Below are 24,126 nucleotides of genomic sequence, written 5' to 3'. Positions count from 1 at the left end.
TCTTTTTTATAAGACAACAAAATCTGTTCTGTTTATTCCACACAGTTTGTTTGTCTTTGCTTTCAAAGGATATGGATTCATTTCACACTAAACAGACTGAGCAGTGGGTGGGTGTTTTTATTTTATTATTTTTTTTTTTTTTTTTTATTTAAGAGTATGGCTCTCATCATACACAGAACTTTGGCTGCAGTCAGTTCTCAATATTTTGGTGAAGAAGAAAAAATCCAAACCCAATGGTGGTGTGAAACTGATACTTTCAGCTGATCACAGAGAAACGTCTGTTTTGCAGGTAAAACTCGAACCAAGCCGGGGACTTCCGGTGGTAATCCGAAGCGTATGGCCGCATAATCCCGCACTCCCGCTCGGTCGGAGTTTATTCCCCAATTTGAATATTTGTAAGACTTAATTTTTTAATAATCAGTGATGGAAGGGGAAAAGTACAGGAAAGGCAAAGGAAAGCAGTTTGGGAAGGCGGAGAAGGGTGAAAAAATAACGACGGAGGGAGTAATGGTGGAGGAACAAGGAGAGAGTGATGGCGCACGTGGACAAAATGCCAAATCAACAGCGGTGGATATGGAAGTTAATTTCGCCGCCATCCGCACAGATATAAAGATGATGTCAACGGAGATGAAGACTGAACTGAGTAACTTTCGAGATAGAATCAGAGACGACTTGAAAAAGGAGCTAGCGGACATTCGAGAGGAAATCCATCAGAAGCTTAACGAGGTCGCAACCGATCTAAAAACCACTACTGACAGAGTGAGTGAGGCCGAGGCTCGGATAGCCGAAACTGAAGAGTGGTCCGTGGACTTTAGAGAGGCACTGAGCCAGTCACTACAAGCTCAGGACAGTTTGCAGTTAAAGCTAACGGACTTGGAAGCACGCTAAAGGCGTAACAATGTTCGCATTTACGGGATCCCGGAGGGAACCGAGGGAAACAACATATTCCAGTTCATAGAGAACTTTATTAGAAAAGAGCTGGAACCCCTTGCTGACGTTGACCTTGGTATCCAACGATGCCACAGAGCACTCGGCCCCAGACCGCCCAGAGAGGCGCAAGCCAGATCGGTGATTGTGTACTTCCAGCAGTTTAAAATTAAAGAGATGGTTCTACATTCTGCGTGGAAGAAAAAGGAGATATACCACAGCGACAGGAGGATTTACTTCGATCATGACTATCCTGCAGAAACGCTAGCAAAAAGGAAGGCGTATACACAGATTAGGAGGGTTCTCCGAGAAAAAGGAATACGTTTTCAAACACCGCCGCCAGCGAAACTGCGAGTCTTTTTTGAGAGTGGGCCAGTTACTTATGGAAATGCATCGGAAGCAGCAGAGGATCTGAAGAAGAGGGGATTCCCGATTGAGTGGGAGAAAACCGCTGAGGCTGCGGAAAAAGCACAGAAGGTAGTCTGGCAACGATCAACGAGCGCGAACATGACAACTCGGCAGTCCCGCCAGGATTGGATCAAGGAGAAGCTACAGAGTTTTCACCGGCCAAGATAGATCTATCGTTAAAGCCATTAAGGTAACGTTGGATTCGGGTGACAACAGATCGTTAAGTGACTGCATAATATGAGCAAAAAACATCAAGCGGTTGTATGGTTATGGACACTAATGCATTAATGACATTAGCACCAAGGGACAAGGTTTTATGCCCTCAATGTGGGAGTAAAGACTAGGATAAGTTTCCTATGCTCTTTTAAGTTGTTCTTCACATCCCCACAAGTCTTTTATTTTTTATTCATAATATTTTCCCTATTGAATCTATTGCTGATCCCTCAGCTCTGTTGGAGTTTAAATATACAATTTAACTGTTCAGAATCAACCTTAGCCTTTAATGAGAATAGTTGACCGACAAGTACGGGTACTTATGTTTTTGACTTTTCTAAGTGCACAGTACATCCTTGAGTGTACTATAGATTGCACTGAAGGGGGGCTCTGGTGGTTAGCTGCTGGACTATTCCCCCCACATCACGAAGTGTTAATACTTCACAATGGAGGTCTACCTATGTTTTTTGATTTGCTGGTTTATTTTTTGTTTTTGTGATGTTCTCATTTTGTTATATAGTTCTAATATAGTTCAGGTTTGGTCACCAATAATGTGGTTTACAAACAGTGTCTTGCTGTGGTTTAAATGCAGTGTCAGGAATATAGGGTGATAACCCTAAACGTAAATGGTTTACACAACCAAATTAAGAGAAGCAAGGCTATTGCAAAGATGAAAAAGGAAAAGTTACATATCATATTTTGGCAGGAGACTCATTTCAACAATGCAGAGCACGAAAAATTAAAAAAACTAGGGTTTAAGAATGTATTTTACTCATCCTATAAGAAAGGGAAAAGAAGAGGGGTAGCAATACTAATCTCTAATAGTGTAAAATTTCAAGTGGTTACTGAATTTACTGATAAAGAGGGACGGTATGTTTTAGTTAAGGGATTTCTAGATCAGAAAGAAGTTACACTAGTTAATGTATACATAGCCCCTGAGCAGGACAATTCCTGTATTAAAGAAATTTTTCAGTTAATTGCTTCTGAATCCTCTGGGGTTTTAATATGTGGAGGAGACTGGAACACCCAAATACAGCCTAAACTCGATTCTTCTAATGCACTAAAGAGGTTAACTTCTAGAGCTAGTATAACGAAAAAACTTTTGATGGAGATGGGACTGATTGATGTGTGGAGGGATCTCCACCCAACAGACAAACAATTCACATTCTACTCTGCAAGTCAGGATGTTTATTCAAGAATTGATTATTTTTTTATTTTTCAATCAGACAGACACAGAATTATAGATTGCAAGATAGGAGTCAGAGATATCTCTGACCACTCCGCTGTCTACTTGACCCTGCATTTAGATAATAAAAAGAAGGATATGTTGTGGCGACTTAATACAAGCATTTTGAATGACAGTAGATGTAAGGAATACGTCCAAAAAGAACTGGTGGATTATATGGATAACAACGATAACGGGGAAGTATCACCTAGTGTCCTGTGGGACGCCTTAAAATCAGTGATCAGAGGAAAACTCATAGCTCTCACATCGTATAGAAAAAAGAAAAGAAGTAGAAGGCTGCTTGAACTACAAGAAAATCTGAGCCTCTTAGAGAGAGAACATGTTGAGAAGAAAAAAATACATATATTTAATCAAATAAACAATGTTAAAAAGGAAATAAATAAATTATATGAGGAAGAATTAGAGAAAAAGGCTAAATTCATTAAACAGAGATATTATGAAAATGGCCCTAAGGCTTTGAAGCTGTTGGCATGGAGGTTAAGGAAGCAACAGGCTGATAATACTATATATGAAATTAGGGATCCCAAAACCAAAAACAATTGTCATAAGCAAGAAGATATTCACAATATTTTTGAAAATTACTATAAAAATCTATACAAGGAACCAAATACAACTAGCTCACAGGAAATGCATTTATTTTTAGAATCACTTGACTTACCTTCTATAGGTGAAGTACAAAATAAAGCCCTAATGGCAGAGATCACAAAGGAAGAAATAGGGAAAGCAATTTCTAGATTAAAAGTTAATAAAGCGCCGGGAACAGATGGCTTTCCATCCGAGTGGTATAAGGCTTTAAAAGATCAATTAGTCCCTATACTTTTTGATTGTTTTAACTATACACTAAAAGGGGGTGAACCACCAAAAACATGGAGTGAGGCAATAATTTCAGTTATTCCTAAAGAGGGTAAAGACAAAAAGGAGTGTAGCGCATTTCGGCCAATTTCTGTATTAAATGTGGATTATAAATTATATGCGTCGATATTAGCTAAAAGACTGGAAGATATAATACCAGAATTAGTGGATTCAGACCAGACAGGATTCGTACGTGACAGACAGACACAAGATAATATCAGGCGGGTGCTGCATGTACTTGATCATGTCACTAAAGGAAACATCAGAGCAGTAGTACTTAGTTTAGACGCCGAGAAGGCATTTGATTCGGTTCGCTGGGAGTACCTGTATTTGGCATTGAGTAGATTCGGTTTTAAAGATGAGTTTATTAGATGCATCAAAATGTTGTATTTATCACCAAAGGCTAGAATAAGGATCAACGGGCATCTCACTCAGAGTATTAACCTGGAAAGAGGCTGCCGCCAGGGATGCCCTCTCAGCCCCGCCCTTTTCGCTTTATTCATTGAGCCCATAGCACAATCAGTTAGAGACGAACAGGAGATAAAAGGTATTACGGTTCAAGGTTTCGAACAAAAGATTTGTCTGTACGCAGACGATGTTTTGTTGTTTGTTACTGCACCAGAGGTTAGTATTCCTAGGTTGATGTCTGTCTTAAAAAAGTTCGGTACTTACTCGGGATATAAATTAAATGTTCAAAAAACACAAATCTTAAGTTATAACTACACCCCTCAGAATGACATACTGGGTAGATTTAAATTTAATTGGAATTCACCAAGTATTAAGTACCTGGGGATTATAATAACAAAGGATATTTCTAAATTGTTTGATAGCAACTATGGTCCTATAAGTAAGAACATTAGATCAGATATAGATAGGTGGTCCCAACTGCCCCTAGAGATGCATAACAGAATAGATTCAGTAAAAATGAACATGCTCCCCCGACTCTTATACCTCTTCCAATCCTTACCAGTTGAAGTTCCTTTAAAACAATTTAATGAGTGGGATAAATGGACTTCAAGATTCGTATGGGGGGGTAGGAGGCCAAGAATTCAATTTAAAACACTGCAGCTACCGAAAGAGAAAGGGGGTAGATCACTGCCGTGTCTATCAGATTATTTCAAAGCAGCCCAGCTAAAACCCTTAGCATGCTGCTGTAACCCAGAGTATACAGCAAAGTGGAAGGACTTGGAGATCTCGCAGCTGACTGTTCCATTGCAATCGGTGCTGGGTAGCAAACCTTTATATGAACAGCATTCTAAAAGTTTAAATCAGTGGACTAAGGTTCCTTTTAGAATCTGGTTTAAAGAATGCAAATCGCCGTTACTTGAAAGACAATCTAGACTATTAAGATGGATAGCTTTCGACCCCGACTTTAAACCAGCAAGGGCCGATGGGAGGTTTCAGCTCTGGTATAGGCTTGGCATCACCTCTTTTAGTTCAATCTCATCAAAGGGAGAATTAGATAGCTTTCAGGAGATTTCTGGTAAATATGGTTTGGGAAAACTTGATTTTTTTAGGTATTTACAAACTAGAACTTATTTTAATAAAGAGATACGATTCATGGAGAAGCATGACACTAATTTAATTGATCTATTTACTGACATGTATAAAAATAAAGATAATAATAAACTTATCTCAAAACTATACCTAGCCATCCAATCCATAAAGAAACAATCAACAAATAAGGTTAGATTAAAATGGGAAAAAGAATCTGGTCTAGTTATTTCAGAGGAAGATTGGCTGAATATTTGTTCTGTACAGGCGACTTCTACCAGCTCGGGTATGTGGAGAGAGTTTTGTTGGCGGAATCTTATTAGATACTTTGTTACCCCCAAGTTAAAATCTATTCAGTCTCGCGAGAAGGGAAGTGGTCTATGTTGGAGGAAATGTGGGGAACAGCTGGCAGACCATTTTCATGTATTCTGGAGCTGCCCAGCCATTCAGTCATATTGGCAGGAGGTAATACAAGTAATACATTCTATTTTCGGTGATGGAATTGACTGCTCATTTTCTACAATTTACCTGGGCAATTTAGCAGCTCAATTGATGAGGAAAGACAAGTACCTTATAAAGATATTATTAGCAGCCAGCAAGAAAGCTGTAACACGAAAGTGGCTACAATTTGAACCCCCAACAAAGGCTGAATGGCTGGACATTATTACCAGTGTCCAAAGTATGGAGAGGATGACTTTCGCTTTAAACCTACAGATGGATAAGTATTTGCAGTATTGGGAAAAATGGATTGTGTTTACAACTTCATGACATGTTTATTGACCAATGTATGACATAATACACTTTCACCAATTTTGTTTTATGTAAGAATGTATGAGTGACCAAACGATTGTTCCGTTTTGTTTAGTTGTGTTGGTATTTTGTTATGGCTGTTTTGTTTTTGTTGTTGTGTATTTTCAAAAGGAAAAAGAATAAAAATAAAGTATAAAAAAAAAATAAAAAAAAAAACTCGAACCAAGCCAAAAAAATTACACTCTTAAATCTGTATCTTGCAGCGTTAAATGAACTCAAATGCAATGCAGTGTGGTCCCTAAAGACAAACAACTTCCTATAATGCCTGGATGACTGTATACTTACAAAATACTAACATATTATTAAATAACACTGCAAGGTTGTACAGATCTCACCCTGTGGCTTTGGACGCCAGTGCTGAGCTTCTGGAGAGATGGGCATTCACCTCAATAATACAGTAATCCAGAGAGTTACACTCTCCCACAATGCCCAGATGACCCACTACTTTAATCTGTATACTACATGCAAGCCCTGATATATATTTTCTAAATGATTTAATTTAAATTTATTTTTTATTTTGAATATCACTGGAGTTTTCTGAATGGAAAATGAAATCCTTTTGACAACCTAAACTTTGTAATATCCTATGTTGATATAAAAAGATTTAATGAATTACTTAAATGTAAATATGCATTTAAAATTTTACAGTATATAGTTTAAAAAGCAATTTGAAAAAATTTGAATACACGTATATGATTTTTAAAAATATTTTTACAAAAAAAAATATTATTTAAACCTTAACCCTTTATTTTCTGAATAATGTATCAAAAAATGAGCATAACAATACAAACAATATTGTGTTCTACATAGACAGTAGTCCCTGTATGGATGCCCAGAGGGTCAAAGTTCTCCATATTGCAGACAGTGACACAGTTACATCTCTGACCACCTCATACTCAATTTCCTTCCAGCCCAGCAGGGAGTTTTCCACCAGGATCTGGCTGCTCATGGCCAGAGCCTGTAGCAGAACAGAGCGAGAGTGAACAGACTTAACCCACTTTCATCATGCCAAACCATCTCAAAAGCAGCCATATCATCTTCTAAAGATAAGACTGTGCTATGAACACATACCATAACTTTCTGAACACAACTTCATACCCAGTGAAAAAAAGCATCTATTGAGACTCTAAGCTGCAAAAATTTGGGTACATATATATCAAACATTAAACAACCTTTAATAAAAATATATCTGTACAGAAATATTCAGTGTTTTTAGCCCTAAACCTGATCATAAAGCAGATTGTTTTTAAATTCAGAGCGTCAGAATTAATGAGATGAATCAACATCATGTTATGTCATGTTTTACAGTGCTTACCTTGCGAGCAGTGTCCTCTAGCTTCTCTCCATTAGCACACAGGCCTGATCCAAGGCCACCCAGGGCATAAGCTGATCTCAACATGACAGGGTAGACAATCTCATCTGCTGCCTTCAAGGCATCTGCCACCTTCCAGACAAAGATGATCATCATTAAATAATAACCAACAAATATCTATTATATAGTGTCCAAACGTAGCATCTACATTGAAGTTTTTGGAATCTTTGAGCAGTGCCAAAGTGATTTAGCAAATGTTTAACTCACCGTTTTAACAGTGATACTGGGAGCAATCTTTTCGTTGATCTCCATTAGTTTATCTGAAAAGAGCTGCCGGTCCTCAGTTGCCATAATGGACTCACAGGTATGCCCAAAACTTGCACTCCATACTTCCACTCTGAAAGAGCTCCACCCCTGACACAATGAACAGGAACATAATGCGCCATCAATCAAGCATTTCAGTGTTGTTGATTTTGGTAAAGTTTGATGCTGAATGCTCAGCACAGTTGAGAGCCGTCTGTCATCCCATGGTCGCTCTACTTTGATCACCTCTGTCACAAACTCAGGAGTGATGGGCAGGAAGTACATAGAGTCTGCCTGCTTGGTTCCAACCTGGTTAGTCTGTACCGAGGAAATGTTGGGGTCAATCAGCACCATTTTTAAGTTTTCCAGAGACACAACATGACTCTGTGTATATATATATATATATATATATATATATATATATATATATAAAACTGAAATAAAATAAGTTTAAGTACTAAAATTGCTAAAACAAAAAAATAAATAGTTTAGTTATAAAAATTAAAGCTAAATCTAATAAAAATGACAAAAGCACATAAAATTACTAAAACTTAAAATGAAAACTGAAAAATCTAGTCAATTCAAGCTTTATTATCATTCTGCAAAATGTGGGGACGTACAGTGAAACAAAGTGTCGTGCCTCACAGGACCTGTACTACATAAATACAGACATATAACAATGGATTGTAAATATACTATATATAATTACCTATACATTAACTGGAGAGTACTAACTGTACAAATGCTTCACATAAATACTTTACACGTGCAAAGAGAAAGTCAAGCGGCTGACTAAGTACCAGTGCAAGATGATTTGTAGTGTGTTAGCATGTAAACATATGTATGTTGAGTCTTTTGCGGGATTATGTACACAACAGTGTGTGAAAAATAAAAATAAAGAAAAAATGTTAATATTACTATGTGCTATAGTAGTATAGAAATACAAATAAAATATAACTGAAAAAAGACCAAAAAAGTATTTTATTTTTAAATTGACTTTAATCAAAATATGGCATTGTGTGCATGTTACTAACAGCCCTTAAGAGCTCCCCACTTTTGCATTTTGGATGCTTATGTGTTAGTGTCACAACTAGCTTAACTAGCTTTACCAGCAAGACTTAACCAGCTTCACCACAAAAGCATTTTTTGCTGGTGAACAATGCATCTAAGGATAGTACATTGTGAATATGCTGGCTTAAGCATGTTTCGTCAGCAAGATGTGCTCAAAAAGAGTCCCTTTGCTGCTGATATATATATATAGTCAGGGCAAACATGTCTGTGGAATGGTGGTGCTTGGATGATCTGATTCGATCAGAGGTGGTACTAAACTAATTCATTAAAAAGAGGCACAACCAGCAAAGATTAACAAAACTTCTCACCTTCATAGCTTTGACATAGCGATGGACATGCCTCCAGATCCCATAACCAGCACTTTAGACACCTGGGTAAAAAAAAGACAGCAAACAAGTATCTATCTCTAACTGTACTCAACAGATGACATCCAACTTATGTAGTTTGTCTCCCCCACCTGGATTCTCTGAGGAACAACAGGTTTCTTTGGCATCACAGATACGATGCTCCCCTCCTTTCTCTTCCTTATCAGAGAGATGAAAGCATCAAACAGGAACTATAAAAGATAATTGAAGAAAGTGCTCAAGTACGCTGGCTGGTATTTAATTGAATAATGCTGTGTAGGGCAGCCACGTACGAATCTCTACAGAGGGTTCAACACAACATGATCAAGAGAGAACATTCAGCCATGAAAAATAAAAAGATCAGACTCTTCACGATCCTGCAGGACCTCTGTGTCTGTGGGTCCTCCCTTGGCCTCGGGGTGGAACTGTGCTGTGAAGACTGGCTTGGTACTATGCATAATGCCCTGAAAGAGAAGAGAGAAAACAGTGTTAGACTTTAACCCAGATTCCTCTAAAAACAAAACAAAGGTTTTAACAAATATAAATCTTTTCTAAACAGCCTAATAGTTCATTATCAATAATGACATATGCCATCATAGGTTTTGTTTGTTTTGTTTAGTTTTTTACCCTGAGTTTACACGATTTCTCTCATTATATAGACAAGCCAATCCAAAAATTTACATTTTTACCCCTATTCCATGTAAAAAGAGAAAGTCATACAGGCTTAGAATGACATAAGCGCAGTTAAATGATGAAATATGAAATCCAGACCTCATTGTTTCCATCATTTGCATTGATGAAGAGAGGACTCCAGCCTGGAAGAAGGGATTCCATGTCTGTGCCATACCCATGATTCTGAGCTGTGATGAAGGTTTGACCCATCATCACATTCACAACTGGCTGGTTTTGGCCTCTGTACAAAATGAGAATACTTTTTTTAATTAGTCTAAGGAATTAGTATTTTTGCATTGTATTTCATTCCCAGGCCCACATTAAAACAAATTTGAAATATAATCAATAAATGATGCTCTATATACCATAAAATATGTTGTATAATAATCATTTTGTACCTGTTTCCCATTGGTAGTTTATAAGACTGTGCACCAGCTGCCAGAGCTGTGATTCGATTGTCCATACAAATACCAAACACTGGCTGAAGACAATCACTTTCCAGCACCTGACGGTCATAATGATGGCAGGATTCCAGATGAACATAGTGTGACAATGTATTGATTTTCAAATATCTACTGAAGGTGAATCTTTTTTCACTTGCTTTCCGATGTAAATTTTAGTCAATCAATGTAAACTGCTGTTCGCAACCAACTTTAGTTCTATAATACGACATATTTCCAAGAAAAAGCACATTAATTTTTTTGGGGGGGGAATAAAATGCACAGATGAATTGTTCGACTTAAAGACAATGCTTTCTTTTATTCTGTACCTTGCGGACATTTTGCATCAGGGTCTTTGCCAGTGAAGGATCTCCTGGGCCGCTGGAGATGAAGAGACTGTCATACTCCAGACTCATCAGGTCTTGGTCCCATGGCAATAAATGCACCTCTGATCCATTCTAGGATATAAAAATGAAAAGTCTTGCACAGCAAATTGACCTAGCATTCTGGTTACCTTGGTTGAGACCTCAGCTACGAGATTTCTCTGGTTTGGGTCTGTGATCTCCACTGGCGGTCCATCAAATTCAATCTTCCAGCAAGCAAAGGGAAAAAAAAAAAAAAAAAAAAAAGATATGCTTTAAATACTTACTGTAAAAGTGAGTAGAGGTAAGAATTTATGTAAACCCACCTTCTCCTCTTGAAGCCACTGTGCCGGTGATTTCAGAGTTCCAGTGACTGTACAAAGAACTGTAGTCCTGAACTAGTAGTTTTGACACAAATATATGGAAACAAACTCACTACTGCAGATAAAGATTGAATATACACCACCAGTCAAAATTTATTTTCTTCGTCACTTTTTTTAATAGATTTTTTTAATATAAGAAGTCTCTTGTTGAAAAAGAAAAATACAGAAAAAAAACTATATTGTAAAAAAAATTATACAATTTAAAATAACTAAATATTTTTATTTGACACTGAAGGCAACTGGAGTAATGGCAGCTGAAAATTAAACTTTGCTATCACAAATGAATCAACCTTTTGAACGAATCGTTTGAATAAATGATACTTAAAGCTTATATAATAACCTCAAAGCTACAAAAGGAAACTAAGAATACTTACTAGAATACTGAGAAAGAGAAAAAAAAGCATTTAGGTCTTACGTAGCTAAAACTTTGATTTAGAAGATATTTTGAAGATATTTTAAGTTTGAAAGATTCAAGAGGAGGTACTGCTGAAGTATTTGGACTTGGGTTAGAAAATGGTTTTACATGAGTGTTGCCAGTCATTTGAGAAGTTGTTTTTTTGCCAAAACACTATGACCATATTCAGAGGGTCCCTTCTTTCCCAACTAGTCCTGTGCTGAAGACCAGCTCTCCAGCTGCAGAGTGACCATGGCCAAAGGAGTAGCCCTTCGTCTTTGTGCCGTCTTCAAGCACCAGGTGTGCGGTCTGAGCCTGGAAAATAGACTATATTTAAAGGCAACAAATGTGTGGATTCATGATGTACAATATGAAGTGAAGTCTGGCAGATTTCCAGGATTTCTGACTGTCAATTTTTCTATCACTCAAACAATTAACTCATAGTTAACACACCTTCATACTGAGCAATCTTGTCTATATATGCTTTCCACCCACCTAGCAAATGTCTTCTGGCCCAGATCCGGGCCACACAATCACTTTTCCCTCGGCACACGTACTGCAAAGAATGACGGACCTGAAGTGGCCCAGAACTGGATTAAAGATGCGGGCCACAACTGGCCAGATGTGGGCCGGATCTGGGCCAACACTATATTGCTGTCTGGGAATTTTACTATTTCATATTATAACCTTGTATATTACTATGATCGCAATTATTCATTTTGTGACATGCTTTAATGTACAGTCGTGGCCAAAAGTTTTGAGAATTAAATAAATATTGGAAATTGGAAAAGTTGCTGCTTAAGTTTTTATAATAGCAATTTGCATATACTCCAGAATGTTATAAAGAGTGATCAGATGAATTGCATAGTCCTTCTTTGCCATGAAAATTAACTTAATCCCCAAAAAAACCTTTCCACTGCATTTCATTGCTGTCATTAAAAGACCTGCTGAGATCATTTTAGTAATCGTCTTGTTAACTCAGGTGAGAATGTTGACGAGCACAAGGCTGGAGATCATTATGTCAGGCTGATTGGGTTAGAATGGCAGACTTGACATGTTAAAAGGAGGGTGATGCTTGAAATCATTGTTCTTCCATTGTTAACCATGGTGACCTGCAAAGAAACGCGTGCAGCCATCATTGTGTTGCATAGAAATGGCTTCACAGGCAAGGATATTGTGGCTACTAAGATTGCACCTAAATCAACAATTTATAGGATCATCAAGAACTTCAAGGAAAGAGGTTCAATTCTTGTAAAGAAGGCTTCAGGGCGTCCAAGAAAGTCCAGCAAGCGCCAGGATCGTCTCCTAAAGAGGTTTCAGCGGCGGGATCGGAGTGCCACCAGTGCAGAGCTTGCTCAGTAATGGCAGCAGGCAGGTGAGAGCGCATCTGCATGCACAGTGAGGCGAAGACTTTTGGAAGATGGCCTGGTGTCAAGAAGGTCAGCAAAGAAGCCACTTCTCTCCAAAAAAAACATCAGGGACAGATTGATCTTCTGCAGAAAGTATAGTGAATGGACTGCTGAGGACTGGGGCAAAGTCATATTCTCCGATGAAGCCCCTTTCCGATTGTTTGGGGCATCTGGAAAAAGGCTTGTCCGGAGACGAAAAGGTGAGCGCTACCATCAGTCCTGTGTCATGCCAACAGTAAAGCATCCTGACACCATTCATGTGTGGGGTTGCTTCTCATCCAAGGGAGTCGGCTCACTCACAATTCTGCCCAAAAACACAGCCATGAATAAAGAATGGTACCAAAACACCCTCCAACAGCAACTTCTTCCAACAATCCAACAACAGTTTGGTGAAGAACAATGCATTTTCCAGCACGATGGAGCACCGTGCCATAAGGCAAAAGTGATAACTAAGTGGCTTGGGGACCAGAATGTTGAAATTTTGGGTCCATGGCCTGGAAACTCCCCAGATCTTAATCCCATTGAGAACTTGTGGTCAATCCTCAAGAGGCGGGTGGACAAACAAAAACCCACGAATTCTGACAAACTCCAAGAAGTGATTATGAAAGAATGGGTTGCTATCAGTCAGGATTTGGCCCAGAAGTTGATTGAGAGCATGCCCAGTCGAATTACAGAGGTCCTGAAAAAGAAGGGCCAACACTGCAAATACTGACTCTTTGCATAAATGTCATGTAATTGTCGATAAAAGCCTTTGAAACGTATGAAGTGCTTGTAATTATATTTCAGTACATCACAGAAACAACTGAAATAAAGATCTAAAAGCAGTTTAGCAGCAAACTTTTTGAAAACTAATATTTATGTAATTCTCAAAACTTTTGGCCACGACTGTAGACACAAACTATGCCAGTACATTAAATGAATAGAAAATCAGACTTAAAACCCACACATCAAGTAACTGTGCAATAAAAAAACGTATTGCATTGGTTTTCTATTTATTTTTATAAAGAACAAATCAACCAATAAAGAGTGAGTGTATAAAGTCTACAGTCTATAACAGAAACGTAACAGATAGACAAATGCAACTTAATCATAAGAACGTATTACAGACGTGTCAAAGAGCAGTACCACAGTAGTCCAAATGACGATGCACTGCAGGTGCAGTCCACTCTAGTAGAATATAATAGTAGTGCGAGGAGCAGGGCATAATTTAAGTTGTTAAACGCTGAAAATACTATGCCGATCCACTCCCTCAAGGCGCGCGTTTCTTGTTAAACGCTGAAAATACTATGCCGATCCATCCACTCCCTCAAGGCGCGCGTTTCTTATTCAAAATGCAAAATACGCATCACCGGAAACACGGCATGTCGCAATCTCTGACAAAACCGGCAAGAGCCAATGATCGTTTGATATCGCTGCCGTAAAACTTGTTGTAAAACTTCTTAATGGCACATTTTTAAATAGTTATTATAGCTACAGAGGAAGGAGATACATATCGCCAATGAATGCGGTTTGAATTTGGATCTGTTCCTCACACCAAGCGTCACATGGATACAGGATTTAAATAAAAATAAAATACGTTCATGATGAGTTTATTTAATGCTTGTGACAGCATAGTAATAAAAATGATGTGCCCCCACTCTCTATTATAGACCAGTGTGTGTCCCATAGTAAACCAAATAAATATTACATGATAACGGTTAAATAATCTCTCCCTTTCTATTTCTTTTCATGTAAGGATTCTAAGATTATTTGTACCAAGAATAATAATATAAAATTTAATAAAATTATAATTAAGTGCAGTTTAATGCACTTGTCTGATTTGCTTAAATTTTAAATGATAATGTTTCATTCTGTTTTGACTTGCCATTTCAAAGACTACATTTTAACAATACTTCACTTCAGTCAAATCTATGTGATCATTTAACCATTATAATGCAATGTTATATTTATCTTGTTTATCATGGGTCACATAATATGCTGCCAGATCTTAGCCGGATTTGGGCCACATATCACCTGACTGATCTGGGCCACACTCCTCCCATCAGCAATCGGCCCTCATGTTGTTTGCCGGATCCCCGCCGTGCCGTCGTTGCCACACATGGCCCTGCTCTGGCTGAAAGGGTATGCCATTGCCGACAGGAGGCCAGCAGTGCCATGGCTCTGGAGTATGAGAGATATTCACTCTCTCATCGCTTACTCCACACTCTGTGCTCTGATTGGTCAATTTGACTTCGAGGGCCATACATGCCAACCCTCCCGATTTTTCCGGGAGACTCCCGAATTTCAAAGCCCCTCCCGAAAATCTCCCGGGCCGACTTTTCTCCCGAATTTCTCCCGATTTCCACCCGGACAACAATATTGCTACACCATCCGTCACTGGGCGCCGTTTCAGACCGAACAATAATAAAGGTTACACCTCGAAGTCACAAGGGCTGTGGCAATGCAGCACTGGTCACAGCCCAGTATTTTGGGCCATTTTTCCAAAGGTAGACCCGATGGTGTTATTTATGCCGAGACAAAGATGGCTATAATATGTATGTATAAATTATGTACAAATAAATGAATTATATTCTTCTTTACGTTTGTTTGTGTGTGTGATTATATATGACGACCCCCTGAATATCTCCCTAATTCTGGGGTCTCAAGGTTGGCAATGGCAAGTATGCTGAAGACAATGCACAATGATTGTTGAACAGCTGCTGCCATAATCAGCGTTAAAATATAAATTCTGTAATATTGTGTATTGTGGTAACTGCATGGCATCATGCATGCACATTATAATAGATTTATAATAAGTTGCTTTGAAAATAACATATATTTAACTTAAAATATCACCAAAAATTGTTATAGAGAAGATTAATAAATAATAAAATATAATGAAATGTATACATCTGTTTAGTAGTGAGATTTAATTAGCACTTTAACAATGTTGCGTCAACATGGGGGGGGGGGTCACGTCATACCGCATCACTGGGATCTTTCATTTATGCAATTTTAAGATAATCCATCAGTACAATAGATTGTATTTTTACACAGACTTCTGATCAAATTGCAGTGCTCCCCAACCATGCATTCACATTTGCAACTCAGATTAACAGTTTATTACAGTGAGCAAATCCCTGCTCTTTTCCTTTCCTTATGACAATAGTTGGCACCTCTATCAGGGGATTAATACTGGTGCTGGACTTTTGCTGAGCATGCTGGTAGGGCTCAGTGCCAAGGCCGCCACTCTAGTGGATTCAGCAGTCTGTCAGAAACTGCACATAATGTGCAGCACTGTTTGGGAAGTCGTGGCCTAATGGTTAGAGAGTCGGATTCCCAATCGAAAGGTTGTGAGTCCGAGTCCCGGTCCGGCAGGAATTGTGGGTGGGGGGAGTGCATGTACAGTTCTCTCTCCACCTTCAATACCACGACTTAGGTGCCCTTGAGCAAGGCATCGAACCCCCAACTGCTCCCCGGGCGCCGCAGCATAAATGGCTGCCCACTGCTCCGGGTGTGTGCTCACAGTGTGTGTGTGTGTGTTCACTGCTCTGTGTGTGTGCATTTCGGATGGGTTAAATGCAGAGCACAAATTCTGAGTATGGGTCACCATACTTGGCTGAATGTCACTTCACTTTCAAAGATACAGAGCTCAGACAAAAACAATATACATCATTTCTGTGTGATATAAATAACCCCCGAGCTAATATGTCGAGGTCGTAGGTCAAATCTGTGGCAGGTTGTGCCCAGTGACAACTTGACCACAAATTAGACCATGGTATGTGTGTGTAGTGCACTGCATAATAAAATCCACTGATCCTACTAACAGTTATTTGTTACACTATATTTAAATCATTTATGTACATTTTAAACTCTTTCAAATCAGCCTACTTTCTATTTTGGTGTTTTTTTTTCACTTACTCATGTCCAAATCAACTCTTAACTAAGGGAGTTATTGTAACATTTCTAGGTACAATCACAATTTGTTTTGGCTCTGGCTTCATGCCACACCACAAGTAAACTGAATAATACTCTTTCAAGTCAGAAAAGAGTGACTCTCATTCACCAGGTTTTTGCAATAATACTGTAATTTGTGTATTAGTTTAGTTCTGGTTACGTTTGTATATTTGTGTAATTATTGTGGACATTATTTAGAGCTATGTATTTCATTATGGAATGTTTTTATTTAACACTATCCTATATGTGTGTGTGTGTGTGTGTGTGTGTGTGTGTGTGTGTGTGTGTGTGTGTGTGTGTGTGTGTGTGTGTGTGTGTGTGTGTGTGTGTGTGTGTGTGTGTGTGTAAAAGTCAAAATACTTAGTATTTCAGTGGTACTAAAATAACACTGGTCAATGAATAAATATGTTATTTGCCATCATAAAGGTATAGTTACGGTCTCTACCAGCAGAGGCTTACCGACAGAAAATAACCAGCCAAACCATGAACCATCGTTTTATACAGTCCACCCCACTGCCCACTAGTCGTCATCCTGTGAAAACTCATCTTCTGTTGAGATTCCTTGAGACAAATCTGTAAAATGGATATTATGCTATGATGATTAAAATGAAGTCAGTATTTTAGAGCTGGCATTGTTATAATGAGGAAAAACTTAAAATCAAGAATATGTTATCCACTGAGTTATTATAATGACGTTCACTTAATTTACATATGTAAACATATATTTTGTGTCATAATGTACAGTAGCACAGTGCATAAATTCAGCATTGTGCTTCAGTATCAGTGTGAAATATCTTTAATAGCCATGTGTTATGGGATCAAACCATCATGTTTACATTAACAAATTCTCCTGTATATGATCCCTGTGTCTACAGTACAAAAGAAAATGAATGGAGAAAGCATTCAGGTCTTAACAGCCTCCGATACTTCTGTGCTCCTTTTCTATTCTAAGAGCCTGTTGGCATCATAAGACGGAAAATTGCTAAGTGATTAGTAAGTATGGTGGTGCTTTAGAAATGCATAGCTTTCTATAACAGCTCAGCTCTGCATCCTTACACTCTAGTGGCATCTTAAACACAATGAGTTTCTCCCTTCTGGATTTTGGTGGGGATCCCATTTGCTGTTTTCAAAGATCCACAGCCATATACAAGGGTCTGAAAATAACCAAGGCCATGTTGGTCTCTATCTAAATGCTTATAAGGCATATCTCCCCTCCTTGGATAACAACAGAATAAAACAAAAGACACATTTTTAATACCAAGCAACAACTTAATTAATATGAACAATAAAATAATTAATATATAAAAAATAATATAGCCATTTCAGAAGATTCCATTTCAGAAACTCTTATAAATAAATAATAAATACATACATAGTTTGTATTCATTTCTTATTTAGTTGTTTAGATTTATGAGTGAGATTTTGGGCCTGACATTGTAATAAGTGTTATTTTTGTTTTCTTTCATTACGCTAAAGAGTTTATCCACATCTCATATCCAATGCAGAACATTCTAGCAGCCTCAAGGATATGCAAATGATTACTTTGTATTTCATTCCATCTCAACACTTGAACCAGGAGTGATGGGCAGGCCTTTTTAATGATGTGTGTTTATGACTTCAGCCATTCCAGGGAACTATAATAGATATTCTTTTACAATAAGGGCTGCTTGAAGACCCTAATTGGAAGTTACAGCCACTTTCCAAGGCTGTGTGCTGCTTTGTTTAGCTTTACCCTTTATAATCTGTCTGATATGGCTTTAAGGGCATAGGCAGGTGACGCTGAATCAAACCCCTCAGAAAGATGCCAAGAAAACTCTGCACCTCTTCAGGAAGGGCTATAAATAAGGCCCATCTGTCCAGGGGCTAAGTTACAATCCCATTCCTTATGGAATTAGTACGGAGTCCAGGAGGGTGAGTGGCACTGTTAGTTATGGGGGCTCACATCAGAAGCACTGAGGTCTGAACTATGCAGAATCTGTGACCTCTAAGTCAGAACGCTTCTATTGCTCTGCCTTAAGGTTATCTGAAAATAACGCCACTCACTTCCTGCTCTATTCTTAAGACAACAGCACCACGTTTGCTCACCAGAATGCAGTTTGTGCTTCAATATCTCTTATTCTAATTCTTAAGTCATAAACTAAGGTAAATGAGTTTTCACACTATTTTTTATACAGTATGTAGGATTTGAGAAAATGTCCACATATGCATACTTGTATCTATCAGCGGTATATCAAATATATCTGGTTATACACTGTTAAGGACAAAAGTGCTTTTCAGAAGAAAGTTAAAGGCCCAAGCTCAGCTGTACTTAACTTGATATTTTTTTTTTGTCACTTTGAGTCACACTCAACATGACATCATGAGAATATTAGACTTTTTCCTGATCTAGACAGGAAGTGACAGCTTTATCTCTGAACCAATTAACTACAGTATATATAGTCAGCTGATACTGTAGACCAGTACTCATTTAGACACAGAATAACAAAATAGGCAGACTAACACACAAGATAACATGCAATCAGAATGCGCAGGTATTTTTACAGATGCTACATGACTGTTTTTATTTACATATTTATTATTTAAAATTATTTACATATAGTATTTAAACATTAGCGTGGCCGGTGTCTGAAGCATGAATTAAAAAACGTCAATGAACTTGACATTGAGAGACGGAAGCCAATGATGTAAGCAAATGAGCAACTTCAGATATAAAAGGGCACCTGTGGAGAGATACAGGCATGATACTGAAGCATGGCACAGGGATGCAGCGTCTCGTTCCCTATTCTCAGGAAACCATGGAGAATGTGTAACCTGAGACGTTCCCTTTCGAAAGGGAACTCCACGCTCTCTCAACCAAGAGGAGACCTAGCTAAACTCAACGCCAGAGGCAGGTAGTGAGGCTCAAATAAAAAGAGCCTACTACTCACATTACTGCCTAAGCGGAGCTCTGGGGACTGGAGGTTTCGGCAAGATGACTCTCTAAACCGAGAGGAAACCTACCTGCTCAACCCTGGTAGGGGAGCTCTTAAGAGAGAAGGTCTCAGCATAATGACTCTCTTAACTGAGAGGAGACCTGGCTCTACTCAGCACCACAGGCAGTTAGCGAGGCTCAAAGAAAGAGCCAACAAACTCATATCACTGTCCAAGCGGAGCTATGAAGAGCAGAGGCTTCAGCAGAATTACTCTCTTAAATGAGAGGAAACCTTCACACTAAATCCTAGTTTGAGCTCATAAGAGTGGAGGCCCAGGCATAACGACTCTCTAAAACGAGAGGAGACCTAGCCACACTCAGCATCAAAGGCAGTTAGTGAGGCTCAAAATAGAAGAGACTACACTCCTCTTACTGCCTAGGCAGAGCTCTGGGGAGCAGAGGCTTCAGCATAACGACTCTCTAAACCGAGAGGAAACCTGGCTACACTCAGCACCAGAGGCAGTTAGCGAGGCTCAAAGAAAGCCTACTAACTCAAATCACTGCCCATGACGGAGCTCTGAAGAGCGAAGGCTTCAGAATGACTCTCTTGAACGAGAGGAAGCCTAGCACTCAACCCTATTAGAGAAACTCTTAAGAGTGGAGGCCTCAGCATAACGACTCTCTGAACTGTCCCTTTAGTTCCTTCCTTTTATTTCTGCACTCACCTCTTCTCTGCAACCGGCTCCTCCTAGGAGGAGGACCGCGAGTAGCCACACTAGCCACCTGGCCCTGTCTCTGACCCACAGACCAGGATGGGCAAGGTCCCTCCTCATGCTTGGGTGCACTTTGCCTCCCTGAATTTACCGACCACCATCTCAATGGATGTGCCGAACAATTCAGAGGGCGAAACCGGTGTATCAAGAAGAAAATGTTTTTCTTTTTCCCCGATGTGCACCAGGTTCACCCACTGGTGCCTCCCTGTTGGCCCATATTGCCACCATTGATCTACCAATAGCAGCAGCTGTCTGCTTGGTGGCCCTGAGAGCCAGGTCTATGGTGCGGCGCAACTCCACTACTGCCTCAGGGGAGAGCCCCTGACCCTGGTCTAGGTCCTTCATCAAATCAGCCTGGTATGCCTGCAGTACAGACATTGTATGCAAGGCAGCACCCGCCTTACCTGCTGCCGCGTATGCCCTACCATTCAGGTGAGATGTTTATTTTAGTGGCCTGGATCTCAGGGCAAAAGCCTTTAACATAGATGTCACTCCATCTGAGATATAGCTCGCAACCGTCTCTTCGTTAGGGGGCATCAACACATATCCACACTCTTGCATCCCCTCGATGTTAGCATAACTAGTCTGCTGACACTGATGGATACGGGCTGAATATGGTTTATCCCAAGCCTTCTCGATCTCATTATGAAGATCAGGAAATAATGGGAGGCTCAAGGGGGCTGGAGGATTATGTCCAGAAAGAAACTGCTCAGCAAGCTTGCTGTGAGCAGCTTCCTCTGTGTCGTGCTTCCACTGCAGGTCTAACCTAGCAGTAGCACGCTCCACAACCTCCAGCATTTCCTCATACGTGGGGCAGGCTGACTGAGAAGGCTCGGAAATATCCTCTTCACCTTCTTCAGCCAAATCCTGCTCACCTTGGCTAGGAGCCAACAGAGCACTTCCTGCTGGATCCGAAGATGTAAGAGGCAGCACATCTTCTTCCACCAGTTCACCCTCGTCAGCCCAAGACGAGTGCGGGAGATTAACACAGCTCTCAAACTCGTCAGCGAGCTCCATCTGCAATCCCCACGATCTCATGCTCCTCACTGCCTCGGCAGCGGCAGGACCCGAGCCGCGGGGGGTAATTGATTGTCCCAATTCCCTTGAAAAAAGAGACAAATGAGAGCGGAGCTTCCTCAATGAGAAATGCTCAAAACAAATGCACTCTGTTCCCTTGAGAGCAGAGCGCGCATGCTCCTCGTCCCAAATACATAACACAAAGTTTGTGTGCGTCATCTGGTGTCAAATTGCGCAGACACTGATCTGCACACTTCCTAAAACGTCTAAGATTAGACATTTTCTCTTCTTACCACTCACACTTCAGAAACAAACGACCCTGAAGACAAAAAAAGAAGATGATGTGTTCTACAGGTGCCCTTTTATTTCCGCAGTCGCTCATTTGCTTACGTCATAGGCTTCTGCCTGCAAATGTCAAGTTCATTGTAATTTTTTCATTCATGCTTCAGACATCGGCCACGCTGACAGCATTCCCATAGCACCCTCGTCTAGAGGATGCAATGTGGAGTTCCCTTTCGAAAGGGAACTACTAGAGGAGCTGTTCTTGAAAACACTGACCCATATCTGTGTCTCTAAATGTAATAAGACACCCACGACTAATGCCTCAAATAGTTTTCAATATATTTAAACACAGAAAAAACACTCTGTAATAATCAGTTTCACTTTTTGTGTCTTTTTAGCCATGGATACGATCTGAACTTAAGTTAGGATCAAAAATGACTCCAAGTGATAAGTTGAACAAAAAATCTTAAAAACTAATAAAGCAGCATGTAATTTAGCAGCTAGAAAACGTGTGCTGTTAAAGAAAAACACGATGATTTCCTCAGCCAAATATGGAGAAGTGTTTCACCGTAGACCTTTTCACCTTGGAGTGTCTCCTCCCTCACGGTTGGCACGTCTTCCCTGTTGCGTTCTTAAAAAGATATCAAATTAATCTGGAGATGTTTGTCACTTTAACATGACACCCTGCAGGGTTTTAACTGTATGATGGGCGTAAGCACGCTTACCTCATTAGTATAGTTTGTGTAGTCTGAGGAGAGTCAGATGAGGATGTTTTCATATATGAGTTGGAGTAGCATTTTTATGATGATCCAGAAGGTTTATATTGATACTCCACTGATGTTTGGAAAGCTCTATCTCAGATTGCTGTGGAAAACAGGATATTCTTGTGCAGATCACATGTTACACCTTCACCAAAAAAATGGCTTTCGTGATAGATTTGAACATCCTTAAAGTGATAGTCTACCCAAAAATTTAAAAATCAACCCAGGTATATCATACAAGTTGGGAAGGAATGAAGGCCAAAAATCTCTGTTACGCCAAACCTGACGCATACTAGAAAAGTTATTTTAGGACATGTTTCATCGTCCATCAAATTTAATAGTCATTAAATGGCTCCCCACTAAGAAAACAACCATACCAAATAACCAAGTAGGCTAAAAGTAAATTAGCTGCTAAAATCATTAAGAGCTGAGGGGGTGGTTGGTTCTGGTGGGCAGGTGGATGGGACTGGAGGGGGCAGGTTTTTTAGAAAGGTGCTTCTAGATGACAGGGGTGAGCCCTGATGACAGCTGGGGGGCTACAACCGAAAGGGGGTCAGAGAAAGCAGGTCCAAGGGGAAAGCAGGGGGTCGAGAAGGGTGAATGAATATCTCCAGTCTCTGTTACTGACCCACCTCTGGGGGTGTGGAAAGGGCCTGCAAGACATATTTAGATGGGAGAGAAAAGAGAAAACACACTCTGCGCGGGGTAATGGGGGGTAACGGGCATCAACAGCTGAGGTCTCCTCGAGGCTTCCAGACTCCACTAGCTCCCTTTCCTAAGAGTCCAGGCTGAGATGAACAGAGATGTTTTTTCACTCATTGTCACTATCAGATTTCATTCACTTCACAGTTTGATTTCTCAAACTGTCTGCACTTTGCTCATGCACTTCCACGATCACCACATGATGATGAACACTGACACATTTGGATGCTGGAAGAGTTCCACTCTTTGACAAACATCTCTCTCTCTGCTCAGATAACCCAAAACTGAGAAAACCCCTGGCCTTTGAGCATGTAGTGGATAAGTCAGATGAAAAATAGTTTGCATTCAGTAATGAATACATTTTAAAATTTATAATTAATTTATAATAAATTCAGACAACATAGAATAAAATATGTAATCTGGACACACCCATACAATGGATTTCATCACCAATTAAAGTTTGGACCTATATTTATTCTTGTTTTTACTTTATTACATATTTTTTATAAAAGCAAAAAATGGAAGAAAAAGTAGAGTAGAATAGAAAATATCCACAATATAGTAGAACAATGTTATGACAAACTTTTTTAAGTAAATGGGAAATACGTAGCAACCAAAACATTTAAAGAAATTAAAACTTAAACAGTATAGTTTATATCTGTATTATTTATATCTTATATTTTAGCATCAACAAAGAAACAACCTTTCATTCACGCTCATCAAAGTTGTAGTTTTTAGAACATTTATATTAGTCCAGCAATGATGCTTTGCAGAGAACTTCCTTGTTTGGTTTCTGTCATGTCATTTTCACTGGGACGACCAACCATGTGTTCAGCAATGACTGCATCAATTTAAAGACAATATGGGTAAAGGACATTGGGATTGTAATAGGCGCGAAGAATGGAAAATAATTTCGTCAGATACAGGTAAATTTATAAGAGAAGGGTTCGACCGTTTTTTTTTTTTTTTTTTTTTTTGATAAAACTTTGATTTAACAGAAAGGGCACAATCAGTCATCTATTTATGAATATGTTATACAGAATATATTAATATGAATATACAGCAGGCGATGGATTTTTTTTTGCCAAAAATAAAAATAAAAAG

The 24,126-nt window shown here is 39.3% G+C and overlaps 1 long non-coding RNA gene and 1 pseudogene across 1 annotated transcript; both read right to left on the bottom strand.

Annotated features, from left to right (window-relative positions):
- Positions 1-20,638, bottom strand: part of LOC132153284 (carbamoyl-phosphate synthase [ammonia], mitochondrial-like) — a 69,984-nt pseudogene extending 49,346 nt beyond the window's left edge.
- Positions 20,639-21,950: 1,312 nt separating this feature from the next.
- LOC132152511 (uncharacterized) lies at positions 21,951-23,300 on the bottom strand. The gene is made up of 2 exons (XR_009436542.1): positions 22,285-23,300; positions 21,951-22,190 (listed from the first exon to the last, which is right to left on the bottom strand). It is a non-coding gene; the product is annotated as an uncharacterized LOC132152511 (long non-coding RNA).
- Positions 23,301-24,126: the final 826 nt, after the last annotated feature.

Source organism: Carassius carassius, chromosome 11 (assembly GCF_963082965.1).
Source record: "Carassius carassius chromosome 11, fCarCar2.1, whole genome shotgun sequence".
NCBI classification, from domain to species: Eukaryota; Metazoa; Chordata; class Actinopteri; order Cypriniformes; family Cyprinidae; genus Carassius; species Carassius carassius.
The sequence above is the reverse complement of the archived record's forward strand: the minus strand, read 5'-3'. Positions and strand labels throughout refer to the sequence as shown.